Source organism: Felis catus, chromosome F1 (genome assembly GCF_018350175.1).
Source record: "Felis catus isolate Fca126 chromosome F1, F.catus_Fca126_mat1.0, whole genome shotgun sequence".
In the NCBI taxonomy this organism is placed as follows: Eukaryota; Metazoa; Chordata; class Mammalia; order Carnivora; family Felidae; genus Felis; species Felis catus.
The window spans coordinates 44,956,353-44,980,556 of NC_058384.1; the positions used below are offsets into that span (position 1 = coordinate 44,956,353).

The 24,204-nt window shown below is 35.1% G+C and overlaps 1 protein-coding gene and 1 long non-coding RNA gene across 12 annotated transcripts in view; one reads left to right on the top strand and one right to left on the bottom strand.

Moving 5' to 3' along the window:
* The window catches only part of KCNT2 (potassium sodium-activated channel subfamily T member 2), a 363,444-nt gene that overhangs the window by 76,254 nt on the left and 262,986 nt on the right, over positions 1-24,204 (top strand). The window lies entirely within an intron of this gene.
* LOC102899289 overlaps positions 21,267-24,204 on the bottom strand; it is a 43,754-nt gene continuing 40,816 nt past the window's right edge. Inside the window, exon 4 of the long non-coding RNA XR_442286.5 lies at positions 21,267-21,493. This is a non-coding gene — a long non-coding RNA (uncharacterized LOC102899289). The remainder of the gene's footprint in view (positions 21,494-24,204) is intronic.

The window sequence follows — 24,204 nt, forward strand, 5'->3', positions numbered from 1 at the left end:
AACATCTGCAGATTATAGTGGGAAATTAATTCAACTTTATGCTTTATATATTTCTTGATATGAATTCTGTGTCTTCACATGTACCAGCAACTTTATTTCACATTAAATTATTTAGACTAATTGAAACTTTTCAAATTGTAACTTTATACTCTTTATTTAAATGTAAGTTCCTGAGTAATTAAGTGTATATCTATCATATGCTGGAAATATATGCTACTTTCAAAGAGCACATGCTGACTTACAAGTGGAATAATGGTTTCCTATTAATATTCTTCCCCATAAAAGAAATTCAGGCAGCTTTTAAAGTACTTGAAGTTGTAAAGTTAATGGCCTCATTTTTAGGATATTTGTTAGAGTATTAATATCATTGATTTAATGTCACCCTGTTTTGCTAGTAAAGTGTTGTTATTTACATGTGAATAATTACGAACACATTTCAGGTAATTTTCCCCAACTTTGTGGTGGTATGATGCATTTCTGTGTGTGCATTTAAAGCCTAGTAATACTTATACTTTAATAACTAAAGGCAAATTACTGAAGCTACTAAACAGCTCTCATAAATGCTATCATGTCCACCTTTCTCCATTAAAATGAGTAAGAGATAATTTGCCATTTCAAAAGATCTTTTGTTTCTTCAACAGAAACTTTTGAGGGATATACTGTAGAATCAACACGGTAAGGGGGATACAAAAAAGTGCAAGACAGTCAGTGCCTTTGTGTTGGTAACGTTTGGCGACCAGTCAAGAATACTCTAGATCATTCAAGTAAACTACAAGGGAGGTTCTGACTGAGTGTCAGACAGTATTGCTTCAAATTTTATCTGTATTTATGTAATATGTATACATATATGTGTGTGAACATTTGATTTGTTCACAGTTATATAAATTTGCACATACACACGTACAGTCATTTCTTCTTATTTGCACTAGTTAGGGTCGGTTAAGCCTCCACAAACACTGAATTAATGAATATAGGGCTGTTGTTCCTAAATCATTACAGGATTGTGTTCCTGCAAGCCTCTGGTCATATTTTCTTCAGCTGATCAATACATAACTTTATGTGTGTTTGTATATTTATTCCAAATATATATATGTGTGTGTGTGTGTGTGTGTGTGTGTGTGTGTGTGTATATACACTTTGTATATATATATTCTAAATATATATGTGTATATTATTCCAAATATATTTTCCAAATATATAATATATACACACTATATATATCCATATATATGGAATAATATACACATATATATTTAGAATATATATACACAAAGTGTATATGTATATATATACATATATATATTCCAAATAACTAAATATATGCAATATTTTTTTTATAATAAAACACTGAGAAAGGTTTTGTATTTTCTTGATCCTGGATAACATGACCATAAATTTCGTTGGCTTTCGGCCTTGGAACAGTGTTGTCCATTACACTTTTCTTTGTATTAGTTATCATCTTATGAATCTACAAATTTAGCCAATTTTCCATCTTTTCCAAAACTTCATCATGCACTGTGGATGTTAATTAAACATTTTCAGAGCAGGCTCATGTATAGATTGATGGATTTCCTCTTCCTGTTTCTTTTTTTTTTTAATGTTTATTTATTTATTTTTGAGAGAGACAGAGAGAGAGAGAGATAGAGAGTGAGCAGGGAGAGAGAGAGAAAGACAGGGAGGGGCAGAAAAAGAGGGAGACAGAATCCCAAGCAGGCTCTATGCTCTCAGCACAGAGCCCAATGCAGGGCTTGAACTCACGAACCGTGAGATCATGATCTGAGCCGAAACCGAGTTGGTCGCTTGCCCCTCCTCTTCCTTTTTCTGCATGAACATTGAACTCACAACTGATAATGGTATAATTCATTTCTGAAGAAAGCTTATTTAACAAACACATTTTTTCTGTAAGGCTCATCAAAAATTTCTTGCATTTGGTACACTAGATAGCACCTTAGCATTACTGCTTAAGGATTATTTTATTTTATTATTTTATTTTATTTTATTTTATTTTATTTTATTTTATTTTATTTTGAGAGAGAGAGAGACAGACAGACAGACAGACATAGTGTGCAAGCAGGGGAGAGGAGCAGAGGAGGAGAGAGGTTAATCTGAGCAGACTCCACTCTGAGCATGGGCTTGATCTCACGACCATGGGATCATGACCTGAGGCAAAATCAAGAGTTGGACACTCAACCTACTGAGCCACCCAAGCGCCCCAGGATTATTTTAAGCAGTGAAATCACCAACAAAAAAGCACAAAGAACATGCAAGCATGACACTAAATAAACCACAGAAGAGACACTTGTTTAAAGTATAGGAGCTTAAAAAGGAAGGCAAAGTGTCACCTAATTCAACCCCATCTGGGGACTTGCCCTAAAGAAGACTCAAATTGTTTGCTGCTTTATGAAAATCCACAAATGATCATGAAAATGCTGTGAAGGTTGATTTGATCATGTTCTATCTGTCTACTCACTATTCTCCAATAATCAAAAACAACTGAATCTCTGATCCTTTTCTGGTATTTGCTTTCCTGTTAAATGGTACTCCCATCTAATCAGATGTTCTAGTTAGAAATCTGGTAGTAAGATTTGACTTCCTGTTCTTCATAGGGACCAAACAAATTACCAAAGTGACTTCTTTCTATTCCTAAGTAAGTGTTTCTTTTGTTCCTTTAACATCATCTTTTTTTCTGGACTAGTGGGTTTTCTCATATTTAATCTTGACCCTTTTGTGCAGTCTCTATGCTGATATAAACTATTGAAAATCACAGACATAACAAATAATTCTCTATTTAAATGACTGCCCATTACCTTTAAAGTCCAAGTTCAAACTCCTTAATTTGATTTACAAAACCATAGTACCTTTTCTTGATCACTTTTTTTCTCACTTTTTTACACTCCAGTTATAATATAAAAAAGATGAAAAACTGATGATTATGTAATAAAACACTCATTTATAAAAGTTGAAACTTAGCATTTGATTTAAATTAATTTTTTCTAAGGTAAAAGACAGTTTATTTAACACAAAATTACATCTAATTTGGTTGTCCTCCTTCCTGTAGCTGGAGATATATGTAAAATGAAATTTTGATAGCTAAGAACTGCCTCAATTGATACTCAAAATATTAAATTTAATAGTGTCAGTATAGAAATGTCCTAATGCAATTCTAATGTCATTTTCAGTATTATTTATGATAAAGATACTTAAGATACAAGAACATGAAGATCTTGGGGTACCTGGATGGCTCAGTCGGTTAAGTGTCCAACTTTGGTTCAGGTCATGATCTCCCAGTTCATGGGTTCGAGCCCTGCGTTGGACTCTGTGCTGACAGCTTGGAGCCTGGAGCCTGCTTTGGATCCTGTGTCTCATCCTGTGTCTCCCTCTCTGTCTGCCCCTCCCAGCTCATGCTCTGTTTCTCTCTCTCTCAAAAATAAATAAACATTAAAAAAATTAAAAAAAAAAGAACATGAAGATCTTGCTTAATTAACACTGAAAATAAATAAGACTTTAATATGAACTTTATTATTTTACACAATATCATACATTCATCATATCATATTTTACATCATGTCATACATCATATTGCCTTTTCAGTGGATATTAGTTATTTTATAGCACTGGCATCCATTTGCTTATTCTTGGTAATGATTCTTCATTTCTCACTGGGAAACTTCCTATTCCTAACTCTCAGTCCGTGGACTTTAGTGTCCTCCTCTACCCAAACTGTAATCCAAAATCCCTAATTTGAGATTGGAGAATATGAACAAGGCGAAGCCAGAGAACTTCATCTCCTGACTTCAGTGTTTAATTTGGAGATGGGTATGTGATACAATCAGATCCATTGAAACTCAGTGGAAGCTTTTCTTGAAATTGTGGTAAAAACTTGCTTCTTTTTCTTGCTGGACTTAACATGAACCTTTGAGTAGATTCTTTTTCTCAGTTGCAGACCAGAGTCCTAAGTGATATAACATATAACAAATAACATAGTTAAGGCATCTGCAATTTTAAAACTCAAAGCATAGACATGTAAGATTTAGTACCTTCATTACTCTGCAGATTTTACTGATTCCTCATGTACTATAACATTGTTTTGGTATAAGTACATCAGAAACTGATGGCATCTGTAATAATAATACTTTTTGTGTATGTATGATCTTTTAGCTTTTGTATGTAATAGACTCTTAACTCAGGGACAATTAGTTTTTTCACTTGCATTAGTTTTTAATATTTTGTTAACATGAATTAACATGAAGTTAATTTACAAACAAGTTAATAAGAGAAAAATGTAAAATTTTCAAAAATGCATGAAGAAAGTGAAAGCTGGTTTGAAGTGCAATTGCCAAGTATAGACTCTTTCTGCATAAACATATCAGCTAAATATAATTTATAGAGATATTTATATTCTGTGGTATATTGTTAGACAAAACTACAAGTATTGTTGGAATTTCTTTTTTTTCTTTAAATAGGAAAAATGTGATTGCATCATTAATGAGAAAAATTCCATTATAATTGATTCTCAGTTATTTTCACAAGGTGTATCTATAGTCAGGTTTGATTTCATATCAACTTCTGTTTATAAGGAACACCTTTCTTGTTAATGGCGAGTTAATGATTGCTCAATTTTTATGGATGTAAGAGTGAAATATGCATATTTTCATGAATACTAGAGTTTTAGGTAAGTTTGCATACAATTAGTATTCTTGAGTTTATCACCTATTTTATAAGGTGGAATGACTGCTAACAGAAACCTAACAGCCTTATATTTAGAAGGCCTCTTATTGGGGGTCAGAATGTGAGGTGACAGCCTTCAGAGTTCTGCTGACAAACCTTGGGATCACTTGAAAAGATCACGCTGTAGTTATTCCTATAGTTGTGGATGCTAGTAAAGTTATCTTCTTCTCAAAAACACTATAAAGGCTTTACAACAGACTCTTTATAGTTTCTTTCCCTAAATACGGACAATGATGGGGAGCCAGGACTAAAATTTTCTCCATGTTCCTATAGTATTTTAAAAAATATTTTTCATTTTTCCTAAACCAGAGACATGGCTTATGACAAGAGGCTGAATCTCTAGAATACACCAAGTTATTTATTATGGCTTTGTTTCTCTCTCTCTTTTTTAACCACATAAGCAGCTAGAAGCGTTTTATTTATGTATTTATTTTATTTCTTTTCCTTTTTTATTTTTTAAAATTTACATCCAAATTAGTTAGCATATAGTGCAACAATGATTTCAGGAGTAGATTCCTTAGTGCCCTTGCCCATTTAACTCATCCCCCCTCCCACAACCCCTCCAGTAACCCTCAGTTTGTTCTCCGTATTTATGAGTCTCTTCTGTTTTGTCCCCCTCCCTGTTTTTATATGATTTTTATTTCCCTTCCCTTATGTTCATCTGTTTTGTCTCTTAAAGTCCTCATATGAGTGAAGTCATATGATTTTTGTCTTTCTCTGACTAATTTCACTTAGCATAATACCCTCTAGTTCCATCCATGTATTTGCTAATGGCAAGATTTCATTCTTTTTGATTGCCGAGTAATACTCCCTTGTATGTATGTGTGTGTGTGTGTGTGTGTGTGTGTGTGTGTGTGTGTATCTCTATCTCTATCTCTATCTCTATATCTATCTCTGTCTACCTTTATCCATTCATCCAACAATGGACATTTGGGCTCTTTCATACTTTGGCTATTGTTGATAGTCCTGCTATAAATATGGGGGTGCATGAGTCCCTTTGAAACAGCACACCTGTATCCTGTGGATAAATGCCTAGTAGTGCAATTGCTGGGTCGTTGGGTAGTTCTGTTTTTAATTTTTTGAGGAACCTCCATGCTGTTTTCCAGAGTGGCTGCACCAGCTTGGATTCCCACCAACAATGCAAAAGAGATCCTCTTTCTCCACATCCTCGCCAATATCTGTTGTTGCCTGAGTTGTTAATGTTGGCCATTCTGACAGGTGTGAGGTGGTATCTCATGGTAGTTCTGATTTGTGTTTCCCTGATGATGAGTGATGTTGAGCATTTTTTCATGTGTCGGTTGGCCATCTGGATGTCTTTTTTGGAGAAGTGTCTATTCATGTCTTTTGCCCATTTCTTCACTGGATTATTTGTGTTTTGGGTGTTGAGTTTGGTAAGTTCTTTATAGATTTTGGATACTAACCCTTTATCTGATATGTTGTTTGCAAATATCTTCTCCCATTCTGTCGGTTTTATTTTAGTTTTGCTGATTGTTTCCTTTGCTGTGCAGAAGCTTTTTATTTTGATGAGATCCCAGTAGTTCATTTTTGCTTTTGTTTCCCTTGCCTCTGGAGACGTGTTTAGTAAGAAGTTGCTGCGGCCAAGATCAAAGAGGTTTTTGCTTGCTTTCTCCTTGAGGATTTTGATGGCTTCCTGTCTTACATTGAGGTCTTTCATCCATTTTGAGTTTCTTTTTGTGTATGGTGTAAGAAAGTGGTCCAGGTTCATTGTTCTGCATGTGTCTGTCCAGTTTTCCCAGCACCACTTGCTGAAGAGACGGTCTTTATTCCATTGGTTATTCTTTCCTGCTTTGTCAAAGAATAGTTGGCCATACGGTTGTGGGTCCAATTTCTGGTTTCTCTATTCTGTTCCATTGATCTGAGTGTCTGTTCTTGTGCCAGTACCATACTGTCTTGATGATTTCAGCTTTGTAGTATAGCTTGAAGTCTGGGATTGTGATGCCTCCTGCTTTGGTTTTCTTTTTCAAGATTGCTTTGGCTATTTGGGGTCTTTTCTGGTTCCATACAAATTTTAGGATTATTTGTTCTAGCTCTGTGAAGAATGCTGGTGTTGTTTTGATAGGGATTGCATTGAATATGTAGATTGCTTTGGGTAGTATCAGCATTTTAACAATATTTGTTTTTCCTATCCAGGAGCATGGAATCTTTTTCCATGTTTTTGTGTCTTCTTCAATTTCTTTCATAAGCTTTCTATGGTTTTCAGTGTATAGATTTTTCACCTCTTTGGTTAGATTTATTCCTAGGTATTTTATGTTTTTTTGTGCAATTGTAAATGGGACCGATTCCTTGATTTCTCTTTCTGTCACTTCATTGACAATAACCATATGATCCTCTCAATAGATGCAGAGAAAGCATTTGACAAAATACAGCATCCTTTCTTGATAAAAACCGTTAAGAAAGTAGGTATAGAAGGATCGTATCTCGAGGTCATAAAAGCCATATATAAACAACCTAATGCTAATATCATCCTCAATGGGGAAAAACTGAGAGCTTTCCCCCTAAGGTCAGGAACAAAACAAGGATGTCCACTCTCACCACTGTTATTCCACATGGTATTGGAAGTCTTAGCCTCTGCAATCAGACAACACAAAGAAAGAAAATGCATCCAAATCAGCCAGGAGGAGGTCAAACTTTCACTCTTTGCAGATGACGTGATACTCTATATGGAAAACCCAAAAGACTCCACCAAGAAACTGCTAGAATTGATTCATGAATTCAGCAAAGTTGCAGGACATACAATCAACACACAGAAATCGGTTGCATTCCTATACACCATCATTTGATTTTTGAGATGAGTTATATTCATTTTTGTTTCCTGTCTTATAAACTGATGCTTGAAATTCAAACTTATTTGGTTCAGGAGATATTTTACATGTTTCATTTCAGGGGCAGATAGTTTCATGATTCTAAAAGGGATGTTTTAACAGAGTTACTAAAGTGATAGTTTTGAAATTTAATGATATATTAATATGTAAATGAAAAAATTCCAACAAAATTAAATAAATGGTAACAATTATTTTATCTTTTGATATAGATAGAGAGAAGCAATTGACTAGTTGCTTAAATATTCATATGTTGTACATGTACTTATTTAAATATTTAAGTAAATATTTAAGAAAAAGTTCACAGTCCACATTTTAGCCTTATTTTGCCAGTAATTGTGCAGTGCTTTAGTTAGTCTGAAGGTATCACAAAGGCAAAAAAAAATTTTTTCAACGATACTTTTCTCTCACAGAGAAGACAATAATGATACTGTTTCTTCCTCCTTGGGTGAACTATGAGGGGGAAGTTTGAAGGAAATTGCTAGGTGGGAGTTTCAAATAAACCACCACCTCAGAACATATAAAGAAGGGATTATGGAAAATTAGAAAAATCTTCAGAAGAGATTTAAAATTGACAGTATGATTTTGACTGATAGGAATGTAAATAACATGATCAAAAAGTTGACTTTTATATAGCAAAATTCATTCAACACTCAGCAAATATATTGAGTACACATATAAAAATATGTGTATATGGCATTGTGTTAGGTTCTGAAAACACAATGAAAATGAACAAAATAGGTACAGTTCCTGCCTTCACAATTTTAGAGCCAAACAAAGCTATTACTAGCAGCTTTGGAGGGACAGATAGCAAGAAACATGCCCTCAGATCAACTCTTGATGAAGCTTCTAGTTCTGTGTTATTAATGATACATTCCATCTGGCTCTTGGTGGCTTCCTGTCTAATTCAGTCTATTTTTGCGCATTATTCCTGCAAAGCACTAAGATAAGCTATTTCTACTTTGTTCAAGGAGGGTATACACTTCCAAAATGTAAATATGCCAAATTTGTAATTATAGATTTTTAAAAGTTATCTGTTTTCCTCCTTTAAATATCTGTGTTCTGTGTCCTATGGCATAGAACCAGTTATTTGATCTCTAAGGTCCATTTGAAAGATAGAGACCCTTAAAAAGGCAATCCTCATATATCGTAATAAGTCTATGGTAAAAAGAATAGAGTGCACTAAGTAAAAATACAGGTATGTCACTTAATAAAGACTTGGGTGAGGACCAAGTTTCAAATGAGATGAGACCTGAGGGAAGGAGGACAAGATCTCAAAAAGAAGGCAAAGGAAAGCTTAGTTCATTTTAAGGGTTGTTTATTTTTCTTAAGGTCCAGCTGAATATTTTTATTGAAAAGTAGTGACTCAGAGATTTAAAAGCCAATAACTTGTATGATAATTGAGTCTGGTAAAGGAAATAAAGAGGAATTATGGTATGCCAGAGTATTCATATCATCCATAGCAAATCAGAAGCATGCATTTTCAAATTAACAAATGTGTTCTTCCTTTTGGAGCATGGTTATTTGGGAATTTCTGTTTCCCAGCATAGATGCCAGATGGCAGTAGCCACAGATTGCCAGCCTCTGCATGCTGATAGTTGTCAACTTTGGATGCTAATGGAGTATTAGAAGCAACTACTGCTGAGTAATTTTTAATTCCATGTATATTAGTGAACATCTATTATATTCTAGTGAACATTCATTATATTCTAGGCACTGGGCAAACAATTATAAGTAAGCAAATACTGATTAATATCTCTTTGGTGGAGCTTGAGGTTTAATGTGGCCTTAAGAAACTGTGTGAGGACAAACTTTATTCTCCCTTAAACCAATTCTGAATTTTCATAGAATCTTGGATGCCATAATTGGAATTCATTGGGGGAGGGGGATGATAGGCATAGAGAAAATTAGTAGGTAGATCAGAGTACCTTCTTTCTCAGACACAAGGTGATGGGAAGAAGAAAGTGGGTGGTTATTTCATTTACAATACTTCCCTCTGTGTCACTATACATCACTCACGCTAGGGATCTAATCTGGCAGTTTTTGCAGTCCTATCTAATTAAAGGTCATGCCTTAGAATAGAAGACTTTGCACATCACGGTGCTTTCAATGGTGTGAAATATTTTCCAGCTATTTATGTAGATTGATATATGAATGGAGCTTCCATTTCGGTTCAGTATTTCTATTTATCACTGAAAGGTTTGTTTCGTTTTGTTTTTCCATGGATTGCCTTAGAAAATAGATTTTAACCTGAAAGCAAGTTTAAATATCTATAGGTCATTTGTGCAAGTTAGGTCGTTGACTGAACATGTTCATTACAAGCATTTTTTTTCTTCTTATGCTAAAAAACTTTTTATTACTGAAAGAACTCTAGAGAACAATACAAATATGTGCTCAAATGAAAAGATAATTCATTTGACTTTTGTCTTGACCACCAGAAGGATGGATTTGCCATCAGCGCAGATTGGGAAATGTTAGGGAAGGAACTTAGAAAGTTTGGTTTGGTTATGCTGAGTTGGAGATGTCCACTAGCGATCCAAGTAGAAAAGTTGAATAGGTGGTTAAAGGTATGAGTTTGGAAGAGAAGCCTAGGCTGGATATATAAATTTGATAGTCTTGGGCATATAGATGTATTACACATTAAAAAAATTTTTTTTAATGTTTATTTATTTTTGAGAGTGAGACAGAGTGCAAATGGGGGAGGGGCAGAGAGAGAGTGAGACCTAGAATCCGAAGCGGGCTCCATGCTCTGAGCTGTCAGCACAGAGCCTGATGCGGGGCTCCAACCCATGAACTGTGAGATCATGACCTGAGCCAAAGTTGGACGGTTAACCTACTGAGCCACCGAGGTGCCCCTGGATTACACTTTGAGTATAGTTACAAAAGAGATGATTTTGTAAATATTTAGTTTTGAGAGAGAGAGAGAGACAGAGTGTGAGTAGGGGAAGGACTGAGAGAGAGGGGGACACAGAATCTGAAGCAGGCTCCATGCTCTGAGCTGTTTGCACAGAGCCCAATGCAGGACTCAAACTCAAGGACTGCGAGATCATGACTTCGGCTGAAGTCAGACGCTTAAATGACTGAGCCACCCAGATGCCCCAAAGAGATGATTTTTGAGAATAGAAGAGAAGGAACCAGCCAAGGATACTCAGAAGGGGTAAACTGTAGGGTAGGAAGAAAACAAAGGGAAGAGTGCGTTGGAAGTCAAGTGAAGAAAGTGGTTCAGGATGAAGAAGTGATCAGCTATGCCAAATGCTAATAGGATACCTAAGATGAGGACTGATATCTGATTTTTTATTTTGCCATATATACATCACTGGTGCCCTTGCTAATTGCAGATTTGGTGACGAGGTGAAATAGGCTTAAGAAAGAATAAGAAGTGAGAATTGGAGTCAGTGATTTCAGGTTTATTGTTAGTGTTATGGACTGAGTTGTGTCCTGCAAAATTCATTTCAAAACTCTATCCTAGCGCAGTACTTATATTTGGAAATAATTTAACAGGGTAATTAAGTTAAAATGAGGCCATCAGAGTGGGCTCTTATCCCGTCTGAATGTGTTTTTGTAAGAAAGGAAACTTGAACACACCAAGGATGCTTGAACACAGAGGAAAGACCTTGTGAGGACACAGTCAGCAGGTGTCACCTACTCTCCAAGGAGAAAGGCCTCAGGAGAAGTCAACCCTGTCAGCACCTTGATCTTGGACTTCCAGACTCCAGAACTGTGAGAAAATAAGTTTCCATTGTTTAAGCCACTCATTCTGTGGTATTTTGTTATGATAGCCCTAGGAAACTAATACAGCAAGTCTCAGTATCGCTTTCTTCTTTTCAATACCAATTGGAACCATGACCAACAGGGCCAAGTGTATTCACCATCTTCGTCTGCTGTAAGGGATTTTTCTTAGCTCATGCACTGAAGATGTTGCCTTTCAGGAATTCTGTTTTTGTTGTTTTTTTTTTTTCTTAATGGGGATTTCTATGGAGTTCTCTGTGGGAGGATTTCTTTGGGGGGATTCCTGTGGAGCTCTTTGTGGGGATTTCATTGACAAGTTTCCTGCTTGTCAAAATATAAATTCTATACCATCAAAAATTGACAGCTGGCACCAGGGTGAACAGCAGCTTTACTGCTAGCTTACTTCACTGGATTCTTATTTTCTTGCCTTTTCTGTCTTGTAAGGATATACCTTACTTTCTTACTAGTTAAGCCATACATGTGAAAAAGTGGTGTGGTATGGTGGGGTGGGGTGGGGTGGGGTGGGTTGTGTCTGTGTGTGTGTGTGTGTGTGTGTGTATCGATACGTGTGTGTCTGTGTGCCTGTGTGTGTATAGGACATCTCTTCTACCACATGGTCAGAAGCAAAATCCTCAATTACTTTGAAATTTTTCTTGTGATAAAGCAATTTGATGTTATTGATATATTGGCAATTTAATCGCAATCAGTTGCTTGCTTTTTGATCAAGATTGAAGAACCATTAAATTCAGTATCTCTGGTTTTAATTCTGTAGGAGCAGATTTTGATAGGGAGTTTGGGTAGTGGGCTGCCCTGAGAAAGGTGTGACCTCAGGTAAGGCGGCTCACTGTATTCGTGACAAACCCTGATGCAGCTGACAGCTGGAAATTATTGGCAGTTATTGAAGGAAGGCAAATGGGTGCTATGTTTCCATGTTTACTATATCCAATTATATGCTAGTTAACATGATACAGTCTTAGGGAATAATATTTACTTATTAAAGTAGTTGAAGCTGAAATTGTTAAGCATTTCTTGGCATGTGTAAATAAATTTTGTCCAAAAAATTCCTAAAATGTCTGTCAGCTATGGTAGTATATTTTATAATCTGTTTCAGCATACTATATAATCAGAAAAAAAAACAATTTAAGAAATAAAAAAGAAAATTTGGGGTAAGGGTGGATAAGAGGTACAAACTTCCAGCTACAAAATAAATGTCACGTATGTAATATAACCATGGTGACTATTGTTAATAATACTGTATAACATATTTATTATAGCATAGTTGCATATTGATATATAGCATATTTGAAATTTACTAAGAGAGTAGATCTTAAAAGTTCTCCTCACAAGAAAAAAGCTTGTAATTATGTGTGACGATAGATGTCATCTAGATTTATTGTGATGATTATTTCATAGTATATACAGATATCAAATCATTATGCTGTACACCTGAAGGTAACATAATATTATATGCCAGTTATATCTCAATAAAAATAGCAGAAAAGGTAAAGTTGATTCATACAATTTTTTCTTTTTTGGTTAAGCTCATATGTAATCAGGATTAAGTGTGTGGGCTAGAGGTAGACTGCCTTGTTTCACACCTAGGCCCACCAGGTATTATTTGTGTGACTTTGGGCAAATGCCTCTGTCTCCTAATTGTAAAAGGAGACACTAATAGTGCCTGTTAAAGGTTTGTCTTGAAAAATTAAGTGTGGTAATACATCTTTGCGCTCAGTATAGTGTCTGAGCATTTTCAATAAGTGGTTGCTCCTGATAACTTTATTGTCCGTGTTTATTAATACACTTCTTGGCTTCTATTTAAGTTCTTTTGATTATGTCTTCTTTTCTGTCTTTGTGTTTTCATATATTGCTGTTACCTGATGCTTTAGCCATTTTAACTTCTTTGAAGACCCTGAATATACTATATTTTTTCTCACACAATTTTTCCCTTTGAACCTGCTGTTTCTTACATCAGAAAAATCTTTCCATGTGCCTCTCTTCTCATCCAAGCTTGCTAATCTTATTCTCTCTGGCCCCCTACTAAATCCCCCCTGGGCTAAAGATTTGACTCATACGCTTATCTGGTAGACTATGGGGATTTCTTCTCATGTTGTACCCTTGAGTCCCTCTCACATCTGTTTTTTTTTTTAATAAGTATAAGATATTTAGGAATTTCTTGTGTCCCCAGAGGTTCAGAATTAGTTTAGTTGTAATTCTTAGTTTGTGGCACGCTGTCATTTCATTCACTTATTCCTTAATCTATTAATAACTTATTAATAATGTATATACACCTATCAGCACTCAAAGAACTAATGCTATATTAATAACTTACAGCAACTCTGGATTCCTCCACTTTCTTCCCTGCCTTTCTCCCAGGAGTTGTTACAGTCGTTATTTTGGCTTTTCATTTATTTGCTTTTATTTATTTTATTTGTTTATGTATTTTAATTTTTTTAATGTTTATTTTTGAGAGAGAGACACAGAGTATGAGTGGGGGAGGGACAGAGAGAGAGGGAGACCCAGAATCTGAAGCAGGCTCCAGGCTCTGAGCTGTCAGCCCAGAGCCCGACGCGGGGCTCGAACTCACAAAATGTGAGATCATGACCTAAACCGAAGTCAGATGCTTAACCAACTGAGCCACCCAGGGGCTCCTACTTGCTTTTAAAAAATATAGTTTAACAGATTATGTGTATCCCTCAACAAATTATTGTTTGGTTTTAGATATTTTTGAACTTAAAAGTGGCTAGCATGCTGCATGTAGTGTAGTCTTTTTAAACTTGCTTCTTACCTTCTGCATTCTGTTACTAAGATCCATTCTTATTCTGTCATATAGTCATATTTCGTTAACTTTTACTGCTGTATTTAATTGCATAAATATGCCACAATTTACCCATTTCCTTGTAAGTGGATATTTGATTACTTCTGGTTTTTCTCTGTGCTCTCATGAAAAGTGCATTTTTTTGACCCTTTTTGTATATGCATCTTAGTGCATGTGTATAAATTTCTCTATGGCATTTGTCTAAGAGTAGAATGACTGAACTGCCAATATATGAATATTCAGTTTTATTAGATAATGCCAAATTGTTTACCAAAGTGATCTCACCAACTTATGCTTCACCAACAATTAAAAAAAACTTTGATTCACGTTCTCTTCAACATTTGGCATTATTATGTGTCATTCTTGATTTTTTCAAATGGATATAAAATGTTATCTCACTGTAGTCTTATTTGCATTTTCTTGAGTATTGATGAGGTTGAAATTTCATCCTCAGTTTATTAGCCAGTATAGCTCCTTTTCTCTAAAATGCCATTTCATATCTTCTGGCTACACGTTTGTCATTTTCTTATGATGTGTTAAGGATTCTTCATATATTCTTGATTTTTAACCTTTATTGGTTTTGTATCAAAATATCTTCTCCTAGCTGTGAATTTGTTTTTCACTCTCTTTATTTAAAAAAAAAATTTTTTTTTACATGTATGTATTTTTTGAGAGACAGAGAGAGACAGAGCACAAGTTGTGGAGGGGCAGAGAGAGAAGGAGACACAGAATTCGAAGCAGGCTCTAGGCTCTGAGCTGTCAGCACAGAGCCCAACACAGGGCTCGAACTCACAAACCGTGAGATCATGACCTGAGCTAAAGTTGGACGCTTAACCAACTGAGCCACCCAGAGAGTGAAAAACCAGGCGCCCCTGTTTTTCACTCTCTTTAAAATTAAAATTTAAAATTTATAAAATGAGCTATACAAATGTCCTAAGCCTATCCTTGAAGCTATTTAGTGATTTACACTCTTACTTTTCCAGGCAAATATTTTATACATAGTTTATGATACTATGTTTTTGTATCTTAAGTACTTTGACTATTCAGAAGTCAAAAAAGTATTCACCATTATTTTTTTCATAAGAATTTAAAAGTTTCCTTAACCTGTTTGGATGTAATTTAATCCATAAGTTGTGAGATAGGGGTCCAAGGTAATTATTTTTCCTATTTATTTATTTAAAAAGTCCATTTATTGAATCCTTTCTTTGTATTCCTTATTGATCTGTCATACTACTTTTATTATATATTAATATTGAATATACACAATGAATCAATTTCTTGACTCTGTTTCATTTCACTAATCAATTTGTCTTTCTCTGTGCTACTTTTATAATGTCTTAATTATTGTAGTATCATAATAAGTCTAGATACCAGATAGGGCAAATATTTACTCTTTATTCTTATTTAGTTTGATCTTTTACTTCTGTAGAATCAGTTTATCAAACTCCACAAAATTCCCTATGTGATTTTGATTGGGATTTTATAGAATCTGTGGTATTTTATAATATAAATACCAAATTGTTTTCCAAAGTGATAGCACTTTAAATTACACTGATAATTAATAAGAAATTCTTAATAATTTGAAGAGGAGCTATTAAAATGTAATTTTTAATAGGTTGAAAGCTATGTCCCTCATACAAATATAAAATGAAAATGTCAAATATTATACTCAACTCATTAATTAATAAGTGAAACAGTAATACTTGAAAACTGGCCCACAGGACATTTAAGAAGCTAGGTATTACTAGGCAATAAGATTGCTCGGTTAGTACCCCTCTTCCAAAAGCCCTACAGGGCCATCAGTGTTAACCTATGGAGTTACCTCTTATACTGGGTGGCAATTCTTTGCATATCTATTACACAAAACTCAACACGCTAATGTCTGCTCCTTCACAGGTGTCAAATTGCACAGAAAATAGAAAGTCGAGTCTAGCATTTTACTGAAAGAACATCCAATAAACTCTTTTGCCTATTTCTAAATTCTGGGATAATTTTTCTGACAAAAGTGACAGCAACTTCTTTTCTGATATAATATTTTCGTATTTTGACTGTATCATTTATTATATCTACCTTCTCAGACAGTTTGGGGAAAATGCATTGGTAAAGTTCCATGGGAGAAGTTGATTTGACTATTAAAATGCTAAGATGATAACTAGATTTTCAGATTACTGGTGTATTCTCTGCCCTATATAGACATTTAAAAATAGTTTGACATTTAACTTTCACATTATTTAGTGAAAATACAGAAAATGTATTTATTACTTATTTATATTAGATAATATAGATGATTTTTTCTTTAATGTTTTTTAAAATAGTAAACAAAGAAAACCTGAAGATCCATTTATGTATGTAAGGAATTAGTGACAAAATAGTGTGTTGTTAACATAGAGGAATATATAGACATTTTGTAATAATTAAAAATGATGATCTAGGCCTGCATCTTTTAAGTTTAAGCAAAAATAATGAAGTTATAGAGCAGCAGGTGTGGTTTGATTCCCTTTATACTGTTTAAATGGAACTGTCACTAGATATTTATTAATGCAGCGAAACTAAACTTGTTTAAGCTCCCTGAAGTGAGTAAGCATTAAAAGTGTTTCACAAGATGATGGTAGAAGTCAGGTTGGGGCGCCTGGGTGGCGCAGTCGGTTAAGCGTCCGACTTCAGCCAGGTCACGATCTTGCGGTCCGTGAGTTCGAGCCCCGCGTCAGGCTCTGGGCTGACGGCTCAGAGCCTGGAGCCTGCTTCCGATTCTGTGTTTTCCTCTCTCTCTGCCCCTCCCCCGTTCATGCTCTGTCTCTCTCTGTCCCAAAAATAAATAAACGTTGAAAAAAAATTAAAAAAAAAAAAAAGAAGTCAGGTATTTATTAGGCTTTTTTTTTTAATTTTTTTTCAACGTTTTTATTTATTTTTGAGACAGAGAGAGACAGAGCATGAACGGGGGAGGAGCAGAGAGAGAGGAAAACACAGAATCGGAAGCAGGCTCCAGGCTCTGAGCCGTCAGCCCAGAGCCTGACGCGGGGCTCGAACTCACGGACCGCGAGATCGTGACCTGGCTGAAGTCAGACACTTAACCGACTGAGCCACCCAGGCACCCCTTATTAGGCTTTTTGAATCAGGGCTCAAGTGGTGTTAGGAGGATCTTTCAAAGAGAAAGGATTTGCAATGATCAACTTTCATGATAAATCATTTGGAACTGGAGGACATGGCAAAGTGAGGGTTTTGAAGTCTTAATGAATAATGAGTACAAAGACAATGCACATCTTAATGAGTAGTTGTTGCAGATAAGTGATGTGTTTGCCTAGGTGAACAGACTATTGTCTCCAATAAATTGATCTGTAGGAATTTTCTGAAGTAAACAGTGAAGTTATTTATTGCCTTATATCCTTATTTTTCTTAAGGAAATGTTTCTTGGTGGAATCAACTACATCAAACTGACATAAGTAATCCATAGTTTCTGTTTTTCCAATTATAAATGCTTATTCTTTTTTTATTACCAACACACCAGAAAAAAGTTTACCAACACACCAGAAAAAAGTTATCAGTTGTGATTACTCAGTTTTGTAGGCTCATATATGAAGTATCCTCTTTAATTTTCATAACAGTTCTGTTAACAGAAGTAATAACTGCATTGTACAGTAAATAAAAGTTAGCAAATTTGATAATCAAGTACATATAATCTGATTCCAAAGTCCATGCTGTTCTCTCACTTAATCCTTATACTGCACTGTGAAATAAACAAACAAATGAACATACAAACTACTGTGGGAAAAGAGTCAATTTCCCTAGAAAACCCATTAGTTTTACTGTTAAAATTTATGGAGTGAAATTCTATTTGCAACTATTTTCCCTTTTTCCTCCAAATTGTGTGACCTTATCTTTAAATATATCTAACCCAATATGATGTACCTATTTCAAGTCATATATGTTACTTTTACCTGAGTTATGAGTGCTAAGTACTAGAATATTCTAAAGAAATATATGTGTCCTAGTGAGCTGTGCCCATTAGTGAAATATAACTTATGAGTGCCAAATGGAAGAGCTGCTTGGAGGGTGGATTTAAAGTCTTATGTCACTGGTGCAAATAATTATATAAAATTAAAAGGTACTTCTTTCACTGTACATGAGTGTCTTCTTGTAATTTCTGGATTCATACTAACAACTAGTATCTGTTTAACATGACTTGACTCTTGAGATCCAATGGGTCCCTCTTTGAAAACACACATTTTTTTCCCTCATCAAACTGGGTTTTGCTATTTAACCCTGCCATTCTTAGCCATCCTGGGCTGCATGAGCACCGTTATATTTTTCATCAAGGTTTTTAAATGACTGGGTTCACTATTCCAATCTGAGTTAGAGATTAGATGGTATCTTATATCCTCTTCTTACAAGTATAGAGATAAAGAAAAGAAGATTTGCATGTTGTAGCTGTTATGAGTTTTGATTGGGAGGCTGTTAGGTTTGTGGTGGGGCTGTGCTGCCTTAGTCATGTTATGTAAGCTTATAACCCTTTCTGGGGCTAATAGCTTTGTATATACTTCCAGAATGTATGTGTACATGTATGCACGCATATATATATATGTATATACATGTGTATATATATATGTTTATGCATGTATATATATACATGCACGCGCGCACGTGTGTGTGTGTGTGTGTGTGTGTGTGTGTGTGTGTGTGTAATGGGAAGAAGTAGAGTTGAGGTGAGAGAGAAGAAATGGACATGATCTTAAAGCATCTGATCTGTTTTTTGAGGTGGTGGTGGAAAAGATTTATAATACATAACAAACACAGTTTACTTTAAGTCTAAATGCTATAAATTTTTCTACTTTTTATTACATACTTAGAATAAAAATGAATAAATGTTTGCAATTTTTTTCTCTTCTCTTCTCTTCTCTTCTCTTCTCTTCTCTTCTCTTCTCTTCTCTTCTCTGTCTCCTCTCCTCTCCTCTCCTCTCCTCTCCTCTCCTCTCCTCTCCTCTCTCCCCCTCCCCTTTCCTCCTTCTCCCTCCCCTCCCCTCCCCTTTCCTCTCCTCTTTTCTTTTTTCTTCTTTTCTCTTTTCTTTTTTTTTTTTTAATGGCTTGAACTAGGCCTGCACCCAGCTTATGCAGTTGGGCAGGGCTATGAAAAGGCAAAATCTCCTTGCAACTTAAGGTTGAAAAAATGTACCTTTACACTTATCCTAGCTTTCTTTATTTTTTGCTTCCCATGCAAAATTAAGTTAAATGGGCTTGCCTACCTTTAATTATTTTAAATAAAATGAGGAAGTCCAGACAGTAGGTCCTGAAAATGAACACTGCACATGAACGCATGAGTTTTCTAACTGAAGAGAGACTTGAATACAAAAGTACTCTTGGGTGGACTGTAATGTGTTTTACCATGGAAACCACAAGCTTGTGTATTTCCAACTACCTGCAAGCCTTGATTACCAGGGAGTGACAAGAACATAAATGCAACTATTGAACAGCTATCAGCATTATGTATAATGAAAGAAAATTGATAAGTGATTAACACCCCAGATTCTTCCCTCATTACCAATACATCACTACATATATACATTCAAACACATACACATGTCCGTGTGCATATATGTGTGCGTATGTGTTGTGAGTATGTATCTATACTACCTGGGTTATCTTTCCAAAAATGATGTTGTTTTAAATTTCATTTTAAAAATCAGAGAACATCCGGGCACCTGGGTGGCTCAGTCGATTAAGCGTCCAACTTTGGCTCAGGTCATGATCTTACAGTTCATGAGTTTGAGCTCTGCACAGGGCTCTGTGCTGAGAGCTTGGAGCCTGGAGCCTACTTTGGAGTCTGTGTTTCCCTCTCTCTCTGCCACTCCCCTGCTCGTGCTCTGTCTCTCTCCCTTTCAAACATAATAAATAAATGTTAAAAAAATTTTTTTAAATAGAATACTATTGAAAGTCATCAGAATTAATCTCTGAGTTCTCATAAGATGTTACTGACTTAAAGAAGGTGAGAAACTTAGGCTTGAGTAATTATGAAAAGAATTGGATAGGCAAAAAGAGAGGTTGGAAAATTTAGGAGGGACTTAAGAGTATTTAAAGTGAACTTAATTTTGTGCATGTAGTAAAGGTTGGAAGCTGAGTAGAAACCTGTTGGAAGCACTTGAGCAAGAAGTGGTGAAGTTATTTTTTTAAGATGAAGAATTGATGGTAAGCCTATTCATTCATTTATTTATTTTTTTTTATAAGGCTCCCTTTGAATGGTTGCTGTATTAAATAAATTAGGAGTGTATTAGGAGTTGCTGTATTAAATAAATAAGTTAGGAGTGAATATTTGGAAATAGATACCTGGGTTAGAGTCAATATTCAAAGGGCACAACTAAACAAATACTTGTCTTTATCCCTTGGTAGGTCTGGTGTTTGCAATGCTCTTTTGTAATATTTCACAAATGACCCAGAACTCTCCTAATAATGAAGAGTCTACTGGTGAGGAAGCAGGAGGCAAGAAGAAGTAATAGAAAGAACAGTGTCCCAATTCTGCCCCAGTACTGGCTATGAATTTGGGCAATTCACTAAAATTCTTTGAATTAAAGTATCTTTTTCTATAGAATAAAATTGATGGCTGCCTTAACCAAGCCATATCAACATTGTAAAAATTAAGTATGATAGTGTATTTTTTCCAAAATATTCATAAAAATCATGGGGAGATAGGGCAAATAAGTAAATCTAAATAATATTGAAACAAAAATAGAAACCCACAGGGAATTATCTTTAATTATAAGGAAGATCAAGTTGGAATAAGAAGGAGCTTCTAAGGATTGAACTCACTACAAACCCAGGGTTTGCATCCTCAAATAGTTTAATCTAAGGAAGGAAAGGAAAATGCTTTTTATCTCTCCTACTGTACTATCCACAGAGAGTCCATAAGGTTTGTACCAAAGATAGAACTGGGGACCAATCTACCCTTTCATTCAGGTCTTCAGTCAGTCATAGTTAGTGCCTAAAAGGTCCCAAGTAATAATGTGGCAGGCTAAAGATGCAAGTGTGAACAAAACAATACATTCCTGGCCCTCTTGGAACTTACATTCTAATGGACTTACTTCATAGAACTGAGAAATGCTACTGTCACCATCATAGAAAATGGTTGTATTAGTTTACAAGGATTGTCATAACCAAAAACCAGAAACTAGGTGCCTAACAACAAGAGACGTTTATCAACTCTCAGCTATAGAGTAATGAAGTTGAAATCAAGTTGTTGGTAGTGCTATGCTGTCTTCAGTCTCTGAGGGAGAATCCTTGTTGCCTTTTCAGCCTCTGGTATTCCAGGTGTTCCTAAGATTGTGGCCCTAAAACTCCAGTCTCTGTCTCTGTCTTCACATGGCCATTTTTCTTCTATGTCAGTATCCAAATTTTCCTGTAATAAAGACACCAGTGGTATTGGATTAAGGACCCATCCTACTCCTGTATGATCTCATCTTAATTTAACTAATTATGTCTGCAATGACTCATTCCCACATAAGGTCACATTATGAGATACTAGGGTTAGGACTTCAACATATTATTTTAGGGAACATAGTTCAGTGCATAACAATGAATTTAGAGAAAATAAGGTGCACATTCACAGTAATGTGTAGAAAAGTTGTAATTCTCATAATCATAAACCGCATTTAAGATTAGTTGTGGTGGGAATAAAGTGAGAGAAGCTTGGCAATAGTATACAGAGAGATTTTACTTTTTCTCCTTAGTCTTTGGAGTCAGAACACCAAGCATGTAATTAGAAGGATGCCCCAATTTAAAAACACAGAAATGATGTCAGGTGAAAAGTTCTTAGACATGGGAATTGCAATGGGAGCTATGTACATTAATTTGACATCCAAATGTAGATTTTCCAAAAAAAACAAAAAAACAACCACCAACAAATAAATAGAGAGACTAGCATGTATCCACTGAACCTGCCTGGTGGACCAGAAAGTCCAGGCAGATCGTGCCTTGTTTGAAATGAGTATAGTCATGAAAACTCATGCACGGACTCTGTGACCGATATTGCAGAATCAGAGGGAGGCAGAAAGGAGCAGCACCAAGTAGAAATATAGGAAGAGTTTTCTTTTGGCAGTTCTCTATATCTGCTACAAGTTCCAAAGAGAATATTGGCAAATGTTTTGTTTTTTTTTAAGTTTTTATTTATTTATTTAGTTTAAGAGAGAAAGAAGGGAGAGGGACAGATTGAAGGAGAGAGAGTATCCCAAGCAGGCTTTGCACTGTCAGTGCAGAGCCCAATGTAGGCGGGCCTCAAATCCACGAACAGCAAGATCATGATCTGAGCCAAAATCAAGAGTTGCACGCTTAACCAGCTCAGCCACCCAGGTACCCCTGCAAATATTTGACATCCTAAACAGAGCCCAAGACATTATTAGCCCATGAAAAAAGTGAAATAGTGTTTCTGAAAGAACGGTGTGTGGACAGTCTGGGACAGAATTTTTTTGTGTGATTAAAGTGGTGAGGCCGACTTCAGAGTTAGTGAAGAGGAATTTTAAGAGTGAAACAAGGAAATTGGTTTTTAACAAGATCCTGCATGATTTTTATACTAAATTCAAGTAACCAGAGTGACACAATGAGAAGGAAAAAAAGTAACAAATTAAAATCAATATAAGGCAAATTGATGATGGTTACACAAAACTTTGTCTCTATAGTCTTGAAAATTGTTACAGACTATAGAGAAATCTGGAGAGTTTTTCAGTTTGTATTTGAAGTTATCAGAATAATCTAAAGATGATAGTACATCAATCTTAGTTATGACTATAGAAGAAAAACTCCTTAAAGTATAAGAAAATGAATCCACCAGTAAATTACCTGAATAATTAATGATTACCAAAATTATTCCAAACTTGAAAAATAATTGCGTAATAGGAAAACTGTTGAAATAATTCACCAAATCAATGTCAAAAAAAATCCCAGCAAGGTACTATCAGTTTGATAGAGTCAAGTTAGTTTTTGATAACAATCAATATCCCTCTACTCCTGATATAATTTTTAGTAAAATAGGAATATTTATTGAAATTCCAGGGTCAACAATATAATAATTGCTAAAGCACAAGAGGCCTTTTAAGAACACAAACCGCAGTTGGTATTTTTTCTTCAATAAATGCTAGTCAGTATAATAACAGCTAAATGTAAACAGAAATATTGGAAATTTTTAGATGGCATGATTGTCCGCCCAGAGAACCCAAGCAATAAACCTGAAAAATAATATTACTACATATAAAGGAATTCAACATGGTAACCATTTACAATACCAAAACCAAAAGTTAAAGGTTGGAACAAAACCGTTTAAAAATAGCAACCAAAATTATAAAATACTCAGAAATAAATGTCACAAAGAAATATAGGATCTATGCAAATAAAACAATAAAATGTTGTTGACCACTATAAAGCTAATATTATTAAACAATGAAAATGTGTCGATGGGAGAAGATACCACTTAGTAATTGCTTTTCTACTTTATTTTTATTAAGTACAATCATAATTCCACTATTATATTGGGGTAAATGTGACTAAAACCATGAGGTTCTGGGGAAGTCCAGAAGGAGTGCACTAAGTTGACCTATTTGTATAGAGGTAAATTTGGAGAGATGGGAGGAGAGGGTTTAGAAGGAAGGAAGGAAGGGAAGGAGGAAGGGGAAAAAGAAAAAAGGAAAAGCATATTTAAATCTGGAAAGGGAAATACAAAGAGGTTATATAAAATAAATTAAAATCATGAAAAAAATTAGGAAGGATAAACACTAAACTCTGTTAGAGAACTAGATTAATTAAGAGTTTTACTTCATATAATATTATAATGAGAAAGGAATCTGGAAGTCATTTAATGAGAGAATTTGTCTCATGCAAAATTGTCTTTATCTCAGGAAAAAAAGTCACTGCATTACAAGCTGTTCCAATCTTTGGCACAATTATATATATTGGAGGGCTCTCCACTTCACAGTGATGGTCATTTCATAATTGGGTAATCTCATCCCTAATTCTCCTATTTCTCTATGATTAATTATATACAGTAGAGGATCATGTATTGAGTCATGTCATGTTAATAGTGGTAACCACTTTAATATTTAAAGACAACCTTTGAGGCGC